This window comes from Gadus chalcogrammus, chromosome 4, assembly GCF_026213295.1.
Source record: "Gadus chalcogrammus isolate NIFS_2021 chromosome 4, NIFS_Gcha_1.0, whole genome shotgun sequence".
Lineage (NCBI taxonomy): Eukaryota > Metazoa > Chordata > Actinopteri > Gadiformes > Gadidae > Gadus > Gadus chalcogrammus.
In genome coordinates, this window is record NC_079415.1 from 33,706,530 (window position 1) to 33,722,460 (window position 15,931).

General features: G+C 45.5%; 1 protein-coding gene and 1 long non-coding RNA gene across 3 annotated transcripts in view; both read left to right on the plus strand.

Annotated features, from left to right (window-relative positions):
* LOC130381361 (NACHT, LRR and PYD domains-containing protein 12-like) overlaps window positions 1-15,931 on the plus strand; it is a 116,661-nt gene that overhangs the window by 78,127 nt on the left and 22,603 nt on the right. The window lies entirely within an intron of this gene.
* On the plus strand, window positions 11,623-13,131 carry LOC130381460 (uncharacterized). Its single transcript, XR_008895416.1, has 3 exons — window positions 11,623-11,692; window positions 11,868-11,914; window positions 12,641-13,131. It is a non-coding gene; the product is annotated as an uncharacterized LOC130381460 (long non-coding RNA).

Sequence of the window (15,931 nt, forward strand, 5' to 3'; positions counted from 1 at the left end):
ATTGCCTCAAATCAACGTATTCATTCATAAATAAGTCCTCATTGGTGTAAAATTGTCATGACACAGCTTCTTGGCACATACTGCCCACCGTAGTTTTTGAACAAGCGAGCACTATTAGTTTGAATGCAATATACAATTGTACCACTAGATGGGAGTCATTTTTACACAGTTTCCCTTTAAGACTTTAACGTTCGCAGACTCTCATGCTCATTCGCTCCCATCTAGGCATACCCCAACATCCCCGGTCGCTGCAACAGTAGATCACATCAGGCTGTTACTAGCCCCCATAGACACACTGAACCATCCCCACACACTCATGACTACACACACACACACGCACGCACGCACGCACGCACGCACGCACGCACGCACGCGCGCGCGCACACACACACACACACACACACACACACACACACACACACACACACACACACACACACACACACACACACACACACACACACACACACACACACACACACACACAGACCCACGCACACACACCCATGCACACACACATGACTACACACCAGTGGAGGCTTCTCCAATGAGGAGGAGGAAGATCGTCCTTAACATTGTTGAGAATAAAAGAGGTAGATTGACTACTTTGATGAATTAATGCCCTTAAATAGGACTACTTTAATGCCTTTGTATTTATGTTTGTTGGTTTCCCTCGGTAAAGGGACATTAGCACCCCCTATCTCCTATTGATAATTACTTCAGGGAGGACGTTCCTCCCTCAGCCTCCGTTGCCTCCCATTCATTTCCCCGAAAGTGTTGGCGGCCGGTGAATAACATGGGGCTCAACGGGAGGGAGGAGGAGAGTCCTCCTCTGAGTGGGTGGGACTAGCTAAGGGATCCGTAGCCCGCGGCCGGGCGGAGGCCGCGAGGAGGGTTGACTTGATCTATAAATGAAGTCCCTAGATCATAATTGGCCCGACACCATGACCAACATTCTGAAACTTTACAATTAGGGCATTTAGCAGACGCTTTTTCCAAAGCGACTTACATCGGTTAATACACACATTGACACACCGACGGCAGAGTCAACCATGCAAGGCGACAGTTTGGGTTAACTTGCTCAGGGACACGTCAACACTCAGCCAGGAGGAGCTGGGGATCGAACTAGCAACCTTTGGGTTACAAGACAACTGCTCTACCTCCTGAGCTAAGCCGACAACATCCCACACATCCCATCCACATTTGCGTCAAACAGTGTTAGGCTTACAACCCATGTAAATAGTTGTGAAATAACGTTCTTGTTGTTCTTTTAATTGTTCGTTACTCTGACCGTTCTGTTTGATATTATGTAATGGATGTACGTGAATGATTCAGAGCATGTTGCATTTTAAGTGGCATCACTTTTGGTATCACTTTTGGTATTTTTCTTAAAGCAATTGTAGCTGAAAATAAACATAGCCAAATTACAACCAATAGCTTCAGTCATTGAGGGCAAAAATAGGCCCAATGATCGGTCCCGATTTTTTTTTGATTTTTTTTAATTTAGTTTTACAAATCAAGAGTAGGCCTGATTTGACTAATTGGCTTTGCATCCTTTCCTTCTGCCCTTGTAGTCCAAGACATGCTGCCCACCAGCTTTCAAAGTCCAATGCCTGCCACTGGTGGATTTGTATCAATTCACATAATGATCCCATCCTGCGATGTTGTAGTTCATCAAAACACCCGATGAAACAACTTGAGTGTCCATACTTATGCCCCAATAGGCCACTATCAGTGCAAGCAGGCCAATGGCAACCAAGCACACAGTCCTTCCTCCCACACGTTAAAAGCTGCCACTGCTACACACTAGGGGCGCCGACCAGATTTATCGGCCTGCCGATTTAATCGGCCGATTATAGCCTTTTTGAAAATAATCGGCATCGGCCTAAAAGACGCCGATTACTTTTTTTTTGATGTTATTGCGCTTAGTATCCTGCAGATTGCGCTCCTACTCGCCTAGCTAACCAACAACTTTAGCTGGAGTAAAAAAGAGGAGATTGAATTTTACCGTACAACATGAAAGCACGCTCGCTCAGGCAGCTGCGCACTCACCTCACCAATGTACACAAGACGCGTTGTTTGAGCATGTTGTGCCTGTTTTTCTTTAGGTCCCAGGCCATGTTAATTTGTTATACTCTAGACTCTAACGGTGAGACCATACTGCTCAGCACGCACGTGGTAGTCACTGCTCACGAGCGCAGCACATTGGGAGTTAGTTATTTATTTTACATTTTACTACTTACACTCTATTTTTGACTGTAATGTATTCTAAAACACTCAAGGTTCTGCATTCAATTCACATATTCGTCAAAGTGTTTAAAGTATATTTAAGGTATCAAAAACTACGTTTTATATGCTTTTTTTTTTTAATCGGCCGATTAAATCGTAATCGTAATTTTTCTCGGAAAATAATCGGCATCGGCATCGGCACTCAAAAATCAATATCGGTCGGGCCCTACTACACACACACACACACACAACACCACACACACACACACACACACACACACACACACACACACACACACACACACACACACACACAGAGGCACCCCCACACAGACCAGAAGCGGAAGGGGGGTTGTGGCCCCCTCCCTCGCAACCCAGACCGTTACCGGAAGTCCCCTCGGAATACCCCTATAGTGGGGGTCATTATTAACTACCTGTTGTCCATCTCAGAGCTCAGCACTGATACATCATGACTCCATCATTAGTCTGAGTAACAGCTGTGTGTGTGTGTGTTGTGTTGAAGCCCAGGCAGCAGGCAGAGAGCAGACTCCCCTGGACCCAGCTGTGTCGCCATGAGAGTGACTGGTCTATAGGTATAACCTCCTGACCTTAAAGATGGACGCCCCTCCAGAGAGGAGAGGGTAGGAGTTTCAACAGGCGATGAAAAACAGACCGGTTTGTTGGTATAAGACTCTACTGATACTGATATGTCAGCTGTGTGTGTTGTGTGTTGTGTGTGTGTGTGTGTGTGTGTTTGTGTGTGTGTGTCGTGTGTGTGTGGTGGTGTGTGTGTGTGTGTAGTGTGTGTGTGTGTGTTGTGTGTGTGGTGTGTGGTGGTGTGTGTGTGTGTGTGTGTGTTGTGTGGTGTGGTGTGTGGTGGTTGTTAGCCCAGGAGCAGCAGGAGAGAGCAGGACTCCCCTGGACCCAGCAATCAAATGAATGAAATTATATTAAGACGACCTGTAGCAGACTTTACAGGTTTAATGTTTAAAGGTTCAATGTCTTTCAAAACTGACCCATTTATTGAATCAGTCATCGTTTATCTTTGGAGTGAAGTGATTTGTTGCAAACAAATTATCCATAAAGGCTAACACAGGTCTGCGTGTAGAAATGTAGAAATGAACTGCTCTATTGTCTATGTTAGCTAAACACATTGTTAATAAAACAGCTCATGCTCAGTGTGAAGGGTACTTAGTGTGTTTTGATGTCAACATGTAAGTTCTTAAATGCCATAATAACTTTTTCTGCACCCCCCTTAAATTTCCATTTCAATAAATTGACAAGATTATGCAATCAAAGTATTTGATAGTCCTGCAAATTAAATGATCAATGAAACGACATCCACAAATCCTAACTTCCAGATGGTTTTGTTTGTCAGAAGGAGGCTGGAGAGAGCAGACTTCCCTGGACACAGCTGTGTCTCATGAAGAGTGACTGGTCTATACGGTATACCTCCTGACCTTAAAGATGGACGCCCCTCCAGAAGATGGAGAGGTAGGAGTTTCACAACAGGACGATGAAAACAGGACGGTTTGTTGTTATCAGACTACTGATGCTGATGTTTACAGGTCAGGAAAAAAAAACAATAGATTGTGTGTGTGTGGGTGTGTGTGTGTGTGTGCGTGTGTGTGTGTGTGTGTGTGTGTGTGTGTGTGTGTGGTGTGAGACGTTGTCCATCTCAGAGCTCAGCAGTGATACATCATGACTCCATCATTACTCTTAGTAAAGCTGTGTGTGTGTGTGTGTGTGTGTGTGTTGTGTGGTGTGTGTGTGGTGTGTGTGTGGTGTGTGTGTGTGGTGTGTGGTGTGTGTGTGTTGTGGTGTGTGTGTGGTGTAGTGTGGTGGTGTGGTGTGTGTTGAAGCCCAGGAGCAGCGAGCAGAGAGCAGACTCCCCTGGACCCAGCTGGTGTCTCCATGAAGAGTGACTGGTCTATAGGTATACCTCCTGACTTTAAAGGATGGGACACCCCTCCAGAGAGGAGAGGTAGGAGTTTTCAAACAGACGATGGAAAACATGACCGGTTTTGTTGTTATCAGACTCTAATGATACTGATGTTTACAGGCCCAGTTTCCCGAAAGCATCGTTAGCCTAAGTGGATCGTGAAGTGCGTCGTACGAGCATCGTACAGTTTTCACAGCTTTTCCCGAAAGGATCGTTGGTAACGAACGTTGTGAAACCGCTCGTAGCTAACGAGGACTCCATGGGTACTCGTAGGACGCTAAGAGCATCGTTAGCCTACTTTAGCCTCAGTGGCGTCACCAGCGGACATTCCTAGTATTGGATGCGTTTTATTAAAACACATCCAATACCACGGAATGCCGAGCTTGAGCCATTCGCAACCAAAAACAGTGGTTACCGCCGATATATTACTCAAAGACTACTGTTAGATTTAAACAGCAAAGATAGAGACATGTTAGAAGTCAACAACAACATCATTTATTGCAGCAATTAAAAAATTCCATAAATACATTGCGCAGCCGAAATGTAACGCCCTGATCAAACGCCACGTCCACAAGGCATATAATAAAATGAAATGATTACATTGCTCTGGTTAAAATGTCCTCTTATGATCAATGACAGAAGACATAGGCTACTAGACTTGCATCATGCTGAGGACCAGCGCTTGTTCAAGAATTACTACAGGCGTTTTTTTGTTGCGATTGTTTGCATTAAGCACTGTAGGCGCTTCAGTGAGGCTGTGATGAAATCCACTATTTATTGGACCCTGTCTAGACGGTAACGAACATCCCTGACCATAGTTAATCGCGTTTGTAGTTCCTCCACTCAGACGTGGAACTCATTATTGCAATGCGGGGTGTCTTCATTTATAAAAAAATGAAACATTCGGGAGTACGCAATAATACAAATGATTCTAAAGAGGTCAGAGACTCCGTGCGCAGCCCCCCCTCCCCGCCTTCCCCAGTGAACCCAGAAACCCCGCGCCGTGGACGAAACGGGGGATTTGACCCCCTCGGTTTGACACAGGAAACTTGAGATAAGAAGGTGAAATCGCGGGCGTTGCCAATAAGCTGCCGACCGAACCGGCTCGGCAGTGTGAGAAAGACCTATAGCCAGGGTTGGACGTTAGGTGGGAGGCAGGAGTGGGAGCTGAGCTCCCATAGAGAGAGGTCTGGCCTCCCATGAAAGCAGCCAAAACTCAAATATCTGTGTGGGTCTCTGAAAATACAGCAGCATGATAATTGTAATTACAAAGAAAGCTATTTTCCCTTCCACATGCAGAGTAATATGGCGTTAAGTGGGACAATAGAAGGGCACGTGCAGGTGAACGGAGCAGCGTTCCACGGCATGAGAAGAGCCGTGTCATGATAGCCCATATATCATAGCCCACCCCCACCCCCCCGGTCCCCCCCCCCCCAAAATTCAGCACAAGGCCGGTACGGTCCCCCCCCCCCGTTAACAACACTGTGTGTGTGTGTGTGTGTGTGTGTGTGTGTGTGTGTGTGTGTGTGTGGTGTGTGTGTGTGTGTGTGTGTGTGTGTGTGTGTGTGTGTGTGTGTGTGGTGTTGTGTGTGTGTGTGTGTGTGTTCTTACAGACACCAGGAGAGGTCAAAGGTCACCAGTGCTCAGTCTGTACAGCAGCATCAAACAGAGCTGATCAAGGTGTGTAAATATCCACCAAGTCATCTGACTTCAGCTCTACATGAACATCAGAAAGCATCTCTTGTGGTGCTCATCGTCTCCAGGCTTCCCTCTTTAGACCAGCGGACGTGAATCCAGGACAGATGCTTCTGATGTCCTCAGTGAGTTCAGAGTAAAGTTCTCCTTGATGTTTGTTCTGTTCCAGAGGGGCTGAGGAGAACGCACACGCTTTCCTAGACAAGGAGCTGAAGAAGCTCTGGAGGGATCTCTTCTCAGATTACCAACAATGCTCAGAGGCCGTCAGAGGGAGGAGGAGGAGAGTTGATGCTAAGACGAGGAGCAGAGGAGGCGGTGCGATAGAGGGAGTGGTGGACATCACAAGCTCTGCCTGATGGAGATGAACCAGGAGGAACTGGTCCGACACACTGTGGGGCGGGTAAGAGACTCTTATTTTGAAAACAGAGGAGACAATTATTTGAAGCGCAGAAGACTCTATCTTGAAAACATGAAAATGTATATTATAAGAGTAGTATGAGACTCTTATTTGTTCTGTTCAGACTAAATAACATAATACAATTAGTGTTAAGAGATTTCTTCATTATAATTCATCAATGTGGAGGATATCTTTCTTCTTGGGGTTAATGGTTTGATCCAGATACGAACGGTTTATTGTCGGCGATCAGGGTTAATGGTTTGATCCAGTATTTGTAGGGTTTATTGTGGGGGGATCAGGTTTAAAATGGTTTGACGTTATGCAGGGTTATTGTGGGGGTTTCATGTTAAATGGTTTGGTCCAGATATATAGGTTATTGTGGTTCCCCGATCAGGTTAATGGTTTGGTCCAGATATGTAGGGTTATTGTAGGATTATCAGGTTAAATGATTTTGATCCAGATATTCAGTGTTATTGTGGGGTTGAAGTGAAATGGTTTGATCCAGATAATGAAAGGTTATGGTGCGGTCCATCAGGATAAAGCAATGTTAAACAATAAAATGCCAAATCAACAGCAGAATACACTATAAGTGGGAATAAGTGGAAGAGATGCATCACTATCTTGTTATATCAGCATATGAACGTTAATTTCAACGATTCACTATCATTGTTATTATCATTAGATCAATGATTTTTCTGTGTAAATAACAAACAAAAAAGAAAAAAAATATGTATCCATTCCTTGTTACGACCAGCTTCTCGAACCACAAGTAATGAAGTCAGTAAATATTATGAAGATGATCATTTTTCAGGAAATATTAACATGCTTCAAGTGATGTCACCATCCACTATCTGATGTCTTCTCTCATTTCCTGTAGGTTCTGCTGCTGTTGAGTGCCAACATAAAATCAAAGTCTCATTGAAGAAGACGTTAAAGTGTGTGTCTGAGGGAATCCCTAAAGCAGGAAATCCAACGGGTTCTGAATGACTTCTACACAGAGCTTCTTCATCACAGAGAGAGGCTAGTGGAGAGGTCAACAAAGAGCATGAGGTCAGACTGATTGGAAAACAGCTTCCAGGAAACCAGCCAAGGAAGGAAGAAACACCAATCAAATGTGAAGACATCTTTAAACCCTTACCTGGACGATATCAACCAATCAGAACAATAGTGACAACTGGAGTGGCCGGCATTGGTAAAACCATCGTAACACAAAAGTTCACTCTGGACTGGGCTGAAGACAACGCCAACCATGACATACACTTCACATTTCTCTTAACTTTCAGGGAGCTGAATTTACTGAAAGAGAAAGAGTTTAGCTTGGTGGAACTTCTTCATCACTTCTTTTATTGAGACCAAAGAAGCAGGAATCTGCAGATTATGAACGGTTTCAATAGTTGTCCTTCATTTGGAATGGTCTGGATGAGTGTCGACTTCCGGCTGGACTTCCAGAACAACCAGACCTGGACGGATGTCAACCGAGCCGACCCTCAGTGGACGTGCTGCTGGACAAACCTCCCATCAGGGGAGGTCCTGCTTCACTCCGCTTCGCATCTGGATAACACACGCCCTGCGGCAGCCAATCGGATCCCTGCTGAGGTGTTGGCCATGGGTGGACAGAGGTGAGGGGGTTTTTTCACTGACCCCAGAAGGAGGAGTACTTCAGGAAGAGATTCAGAGAGGAGGAGGACGCTGGCCAACACAAATCATCTCCCACGTTCAAGAATCCCGAAGCCTCCACATCATGTGTCACATCCCAGTCTTCTGTTGGATCACTGCTACAGTTCTGGAGGACATCTTAAAATCCCAGATAGAAGAGATGCCCAAGACCGTGACTCAGATGTACAGCTACTTCCTTTGGTTCAGTCGATACAGGGGGACAGGAAAGTACCATGGGAGAGCTTGAAACAGATCCATACTGGGGTCTTAGGAGCAGGAGATATTGTTTCTTGGGAAGGAAATGGCTTAACCAGCTGGGAAAGCGCAACCTGATCTTTACGAGGAGACCTGGAGAGTGTGACATGATATCACAGCAGCCTCAGTGTATCAGGATGTGTTCACCCAGATATTTAAAGGGAGTGTGTGGGATTGTACCAGGACAAGGTGTTCTGCTTTGTCCATCGAGCTCAGGAGTTTCTGGCTGCCCCTTTATGTCTTCTGGTCTTCATCAACGAATGGTTGTCAACTGCTATCAGAAGAACCACCCCTCTGGGGAAGATTAAACTCCTCCTCCTTACCAGGTGCTGTGGGACAAGGCCTTACAGGTGAGAACGGACAACTGGACTTGTTCCCTCCGCTTCCTCTTGAGGGCCCTCTCTGGAGACCATAAGATTGTCTACGATGGTATGCTGGACCACAGACAGAACAGCCAGACCAATACAAAACAGTGGCTACATCAAGAAGAAGATAGATGGAGATCTCCTCCAGAGAGAAGCATCAATCTGTTCCACTGTCTGAATGAGCTGACGACCGTTCTCTAGTGAAGGAGATCGAACAGTCCCTGACATCAGGAAGTCTCTCCAGAGACTATCTCTCTCCTGCTCAACTGTCAGCTCTGGCCTTCATCCTACTGAACCCCACTGCAGCCAAGAGGAGCTGGGACGTGTTTGACCTGAAGAATACTCTGCTTCAGGAGGAGGGTCTTCTGAGGCTGCTGCCAGTGGTCAAAGCCTCTAAACATCTCTGTAGGTTCACTAATAACATGGATACAATACACACTACACAATATAAATATAACTGGGAATATAAGGTTAAAATAGTATGCAAAAATCCCGGTAGTTTATAACAAACAGTGTTACTGTTCTACTAAACATAATTAAAATTACTAGTTGATATTATACATAAAATCTCTTTTGTCCTATGGACGTATATGTATTGCAGTACACGTAAGAGAATATCAGAACAATAGACTATTAGAAGAAGTATCGTTCAAAAACATTTTCAATCCCAAATAAATAACTATTTAACATTTAACATTGAATATATAATGAAAATGTATGCATCTAATTATTTAGTAATTTTTGGTAAACTAATAACATTCTTCATTATGGAATAACTTAAAGCTTTCTGTTGTTTTGATCGCAGAGTTCCTAACAGTTGTGTTCATTGTGTGTAAAGGCTCAATGGCTGTCATCTGTCAGAGAGATGCTGTGAAGCTCTGGCCTCAGTTCTCAGCTCCAACTCCTGTTGTCTGAGAGAGCTGGATCTGAGTACCAATGATCTGCAGGATTCAGGAGTGAAGCTGCTCTCTGCTGGACTGGGGAGTCCAAACTGTACACTGGAAACTCTCAGGTCAGTTTCACTCAATGTGCAAAACAGTTACAAATAAATGTTAAAAGTCAGAGTTATATAACTAATCTTATCTCAGTACCTGTGATGACCACATTCAAGACTTTCATATCATATAAAGGCTACCCCTTGTTGTTGAGGTGGATATTGAAATCCATCCATATGCTTGCAAATCTTTCATTATAAATATAAACCCAAAACATAACGATAGTGTCCCCTGTATACAGGATGTTGATGGTAGAGAGCAGGGTGAAATATAGGGGGTCCTGGGAGGGTCAGAGACCCCTAGTTGGATGCCTAAGACCTCCTGAAAGCCACAACAGCAACATTTCATAAAAATGATTTGAAACCTGCAATAGTCAAACAAAATATATTTTTAAAAGCTTAATATGTCCAGTATTCATTATTAAACGCACAAAACATATATTCACACACATGAATAGGTTTCAGAAAGATATTTTTAATATTGTGTAACCCGGGTGAAGAGACTAACTTAAAAAGCTCTTTATGTATACAATAAGTTATTGTTGATATGTAGGATACATCAATAATTATCTTTTCATTATTAAATAAGTCAACTCACTATTATTATTATTTTTTTACCTTGCTCAGTTTATTTGGTTATATTGATGATATTTGGGTTCAACCAATAGGATTGGTTGATATCGAGACTTCGGGTTCATCTGGGGAAGGGTGAGAGGTCACGAGTGAGCGGGAAAAAGGAGAGAGAGGGAAGAGACAAAGGAGGAGAGTTCTTTATGCTCTCTAGAGATCGCCCAGCTAAATGATGTTTAGACATTTACTTCTTAGTTGTTTGACGGTTAAAGGAGTACGGGAGAGAGTTTATGTGGGGCCGGTTTTATTGGTGTTTCTGTTTGTGTCTGGGATGTTGTGGACGGAAACCTCAGTCTTCTCCGCTCCCTATAATGGTACCGGGACTTTTTATGATGGTATAATGTGTATGTTGTATAACATTATTATTATGATTGTCATGTAGTCAGACAGTAAGTGCGGTTTAGAGTCGTTTCATAAAGTTTAATAACAACCTATTAATAAAATTGTATGCTTAAGTGAAGTATAATGATAATTGTTGTTTGATAATTTAACATCTGTGTGAAATCTTTCTTCATATTTTAAGATCCAGGTTATTCATAGTATTTATTATTTCATGTATTTAAAAAAACGGTTTAAAATTCTCCTATAATTTAACTACAGTTCCTAACAGGTTGTGTTTATTTTGTGTGAAGGCTCAATGGCTGTCATCTGTCAGAGGAATGCTGTGAAGCTCTGGCCTCAGTTCTCAGCTCCAACTCCTCTAGTCTGAAAAAGCTGGAGCTGAGTACCAATGATCTGCAGGATTCAGGAGTGAAGCGCTCTCTGCTGGACTGGGGAGTCCGCACTGTACACTGGAAACTCTCAGGTCAGTTATCAGCCTCTTCTTCAAACTGGTTATTCTAGCTTCCAGTAAGTGCTGCTCCTGCCTCATTTCTGTTGCTCTTTCCCTGCTGACAAAACACTCCCTGGCTCTACACAATGTTAGAACATGTGAAGAAACGGTCTTAGTGGACCAAACACAGCAGACTTCTCCTGACTCTAACCAAACAATATCTCATTGAGTTTGTAGCTATTGAGAAAGAGCATTTGTTTAAGACCCTGTTTCACATCCAAGTGAAGGAACTTGTGATGATGTCATCTCCCCCACTTCCTTTTCCTGTTTCTCAGACTCTCAGGGTGGACACAGTTTTGTCTCCATGAAGTATCAATAAAGCTATATCTCCAAAGGTATTGAATACACTTTATAAATGTGGTACTTTAGTACAAACTGCTCTCAACCAGATACAATAAATGGTGTGTGTGTGGGTGGTGTGTGCGTGTGTGTGTGTGTGTGTGTGTGATGTGTGTGTGTGTGTGTGTGTGTGTGTGTGTGTGTGTGTGGTGTGTGTGTGTGTGTGTGTGTGGTGTGTGTGCAGGTTGTCTGGCTGCCTGGTCACACAGGAAGGCTGTGCTTCTCTGGCCTCAGCTCTGAGCTCCAACCCCTCCCCATCTGAGAGAGCTGGACCTGAGCTACAATCACCAGGAGACTCTGGAGCTGCGCTGCTCTCTGCTGGACTGGAGGATCCATGCTGGAGACTGGACACTCTCAGGTATGGAGAGGACAGCTCAGCGCTCAGGGACAAAGTCTCCTACAAGTATTCAAGCCGCTGCTAGATTAAGTGGTTTGAAGAGGCAGCTGTCACTCATGTTGTGTAGAAAGTGATGAGACAGCAGATGATGAAGGTGAATGTTCAACATGCTGCTCTCACTTTGTTTCCCCCCCAGTGTGGAGCACGGTGGAGTGTGGAGGCTGAAACCAGCTCTGAAGAAGTGTAAGTGTCTGTTTGATTCATCACAAAACACACTCACTATTGAGATGGAAAGTCCATCCACACAGCAGGAAGTGAGATCAGATCCAACTGGGGATGAAGATGATGGCTGACATCATGTATCTTACATATATTAATACAGTCCACCATCACAGTTAAACCTGCTTGTATAAAACCCAGCAGGTATTACATTGTTACACTTGAGGGGGGGCGACCGGGCTGAGGGGGGAGGGGGGGTGACGGGGCTGAGGGGAGCGATGAGGGGGAGGGGGAGGGGGAGGGGGGGTGGACGGTGTCTGAGGGGGGGCGGGGTGAGGGGAGGGGGGATGAAGGGGCTGAGGGGGAGGGGAGGTGGGGTTGACTGGGATGAGGGGTAGGGGGGGGCTGAGGGGGATGGGGAGGAGGGATGAAGGGTGCGAGGGGAGGGGAGGTGTGGACTGAGGGGGGGGGGGGCTGAGGGGAGGGGGGGGCGGGGCTGAGGGGGTGCTGAGGGTGCTGAGGGTGAGGGGGAGGGGGGGGTGACGAGGGGGAGGGGGGATGACGGGACTGAGGGGGAGGGGGAGAGGCTGATGGGGAGGGGGGCTGAAGAAGAAGATGAGAGCGATCACAAAAAGATGTCTGAAAGAGAATAAAAAAGAAGAAGAGCAGGAGAACCAGTACTAGTGATGATGATGATGGTGATTGATGAAGAGCGGTTCCAGCAGCTCATCATGTCTGGTTCTCCCTCAGATGCCTGTGACCTCACACTGGACCCCCCAACACGGCCCACAGACGACTCTCTCTGTCTGAGGACAACAGGAAGGTGACGCGGGGTGAAGAGGACCAGTCGTATCCGGATCACCCAGACAGATTTGACTCCCGGCACCAGGTGTTGGGTAGAGAGGCTCTGACTGGCCGCTGTTACTGGGAGGTAGAGAGGAGAGGAGAGGTTGGTATAGGAGTGACATACAGAGGAATCACAAGGAGAGGAGGGGGTGGTGACAGCGGGCTTGGATATAACAACAAGTCCTGGGTTCTTCATTGTTATGATGGTGGTTACTCTGCCCGGTACAACGGTATACAGACAGTCCTCCCTCTCCGCCCCGCTGGCTCCACCAGAGTAGGAGTGTATCTGGACCGGCCTGCTGGCTCTCTGTCCTTCTACAGAGTGTCCCCAGGTGGAGGAGGGTCCTCAGACACACTGACACACCTCCACACCTTCTGCTCCTCCTTCACCCAGGAGGACCCTCCGGGGGTGGGGGTATGGTGGTGGGGGGGGTCAGCTCTCTGTGTCGGTTGTAGAAAAAAAAAAAGGGACCTCCTGACTGAGCATGGCCCCTGCACACACACACACACACACACACACACACACACACGCACGCACACGCACGCACGCACGCACGCCACGCACGCACGCACGCACGCACGCACGCAAGCAGGCACACAAGCACGCACCACGCACGCACGCACGCACGCACGCACGCACGCACGCACGCACGCACGCACGCACGCACGCACGCACGCACGCACGCACGCACGCACGCACGCACGCACGCACGCACGCACGCACGCAGCACGCACGCACGCACGCACGCACGCACGCACGCACGCACGCACGCAAGCACGCACGCACGCACGCACGCACACACACACACACTGACTAACACACACACACACACACACACACACACACACACACACACACACACACACACACTGACTAACACTGTGTGTCTATAATTACTTGTGTGTGGGTGTGTGTGTGTGCCGGTGTGCTGTGTGTGTGTGTGTGTGTGTGTTTGTGTGTGTGTGTGTGTGTGTGTGCGTGCGTGCGTGCGTGCAGGCGTTATTCGATTGCCTGGTAACCATGGTTACTAATATTCATACTGTTTCAATAATACATTTGATGGTATTTCCCATCTTTGCTGAGCAACAGTTTTGTTCGAGAGTTCAGTGATTGAAACAAATAAAAGCCCGGGCTATGGAAGGGTTACGGTACCACTGTCATGCACCTACCCGATGTCAAGTGGACCGGGTTGAATTCACTGCCGGTCTCTCTTCTTATATCCATCTCACCAAAGATATTTTATTACTGTCCTTCTCAACACTCTCTGATCTCACTAAAAAGGCTGGCAGCACAACACGGCAATAACGACGAGATGCGCTGTGCGTAGAGAAGAAAGAATACCCACGTTGAATTTGCAACATTTTGCAACAAAATATTCTAAATCTGCCCATATATGGACACGTCAGAATGTTGTGGTTTTCCCTCGCTTCAATTCTGCATCTGTGGCTGCTGGTAATTTAACCTCAAGAACTATACTCTACGGAGCTATTTTCATCATTATTATTATTTATTTATTTTTTGACAGCACAGCGATCCGGGCTATTCCCAAAAGATCCGGGGCTATAGCCTCGAATGCTCGAATGCTGTAGCCTCGAATGGGTTCTTCAATCTGATTGGTAGTCACACTGGAGATTAGTTTTCCCCCCCTTTTCGGGGATAATGTTCCCCGTTTGATCTCGGACGTTTGGTTCACTTTTTAACCACACCTTGTGTCCTCAGCGTCTCTGTAAATTATAGTCTCTCTCGCTCTTGCTCTCGCTCTGAGTCTGATGACACACGTGAACACAAACATGCATATGTGAACGCACACACACGCGTATATTACCACGCACACACATGCAAGCGCACACACGCATATATGAATTAACATAAAGACACACACATATAAACATACCATACTATATAGGAACCCAAACACGCAGCCACACAAACACGTGTATGTGAACACAAACAAACACGTATATATGAACACACACACGTGCGTACATATTATAAACACTCAAATATACACGCAGACACACACATGCACACGCCGCACGTGCATCTATGAACACACTTACTCAAGTTATGAACACACACACTTACTCACATATGAACACAGACACGCACAGACTACACACACATGTATATATAAACACACACACACACACACACACACTGTGTTTTGATGATTTATATTCATGTACTCAACTATAATCCAAATGCTGCATTTTCTGGGGCTTCTTAAAGTTGATCTTGATTAACCATGAAAGGAAGAGATTTTTTAAATCTTTACAAAGACTATATTTCTAATGTTTCTGATTGATTGGTGGTAAATTGTAACATTTTTATACTACAATATTGTGTCTATTTTCAGACGTTAACAGTTTCATACTGCGGGGCTCTGATATCAGTTTATATTTTGATATGCCTCACATGATGTAAAGCAGATTTTATATTATATTCGTAATGCAAGCGGTCGAAAAACTATAGATCATGTTGCGATGACTTTAAACTGAGAATTGATTCCTTGTGTTCTGTGGGGAAAAACACAAGCAGCAGAATGTTCAGTTGTTAAAGATATGTGCACACCTGTTTATGATTAGAAATGTCTGCTGCTTCTATTGATTGAGTCCTTGTGTTAATTGTGTTCATGTAAGGGACTGTTTTTCTATTGTTTGAGTCCTTGTGTTTATTGTGTTCATGTAAGGGACTGTTCTTCTGTTGTTTGAGTCCTTGTGTTTATTGTGTTCATGTAAGGGACTGTTTTTCTATTGTTTGAGTCCTTGTGTTTATTGTGTTCATGTAAGGGACTGTTCTTCTGTTGTTTGAGTCCTTGTGTTTATTGTGTTCATGTAAGGGACTGTTTTTCTTTTGTCCTGGTTAATAAAGCATAACGGTGATAGACAACTCAGTGGATCCACTGAATGTTCTCTTGTGTTCAGCAGAGGATCAGTTTTACACTTTAAGGTCGGGGGTTCACTGAATACAAAAGCACAACAGATGCTTCGTCTACACAACATTAATAATCAGGATACAAGCAAGGTGCATTTCCACCTCAGACTCATACGCCCGATGAGGGACGGAGTATGGAGAGAGTTCTAGAAGCGAGCCGACAGGAAACAGCCCAGCTACTGGTGTCCCTCCAGAGACGAGCCTTGCAGGCTGGTTGATGCACCACCTCCCCGTCTAACAGGACCCTGAGCCTCCATGCT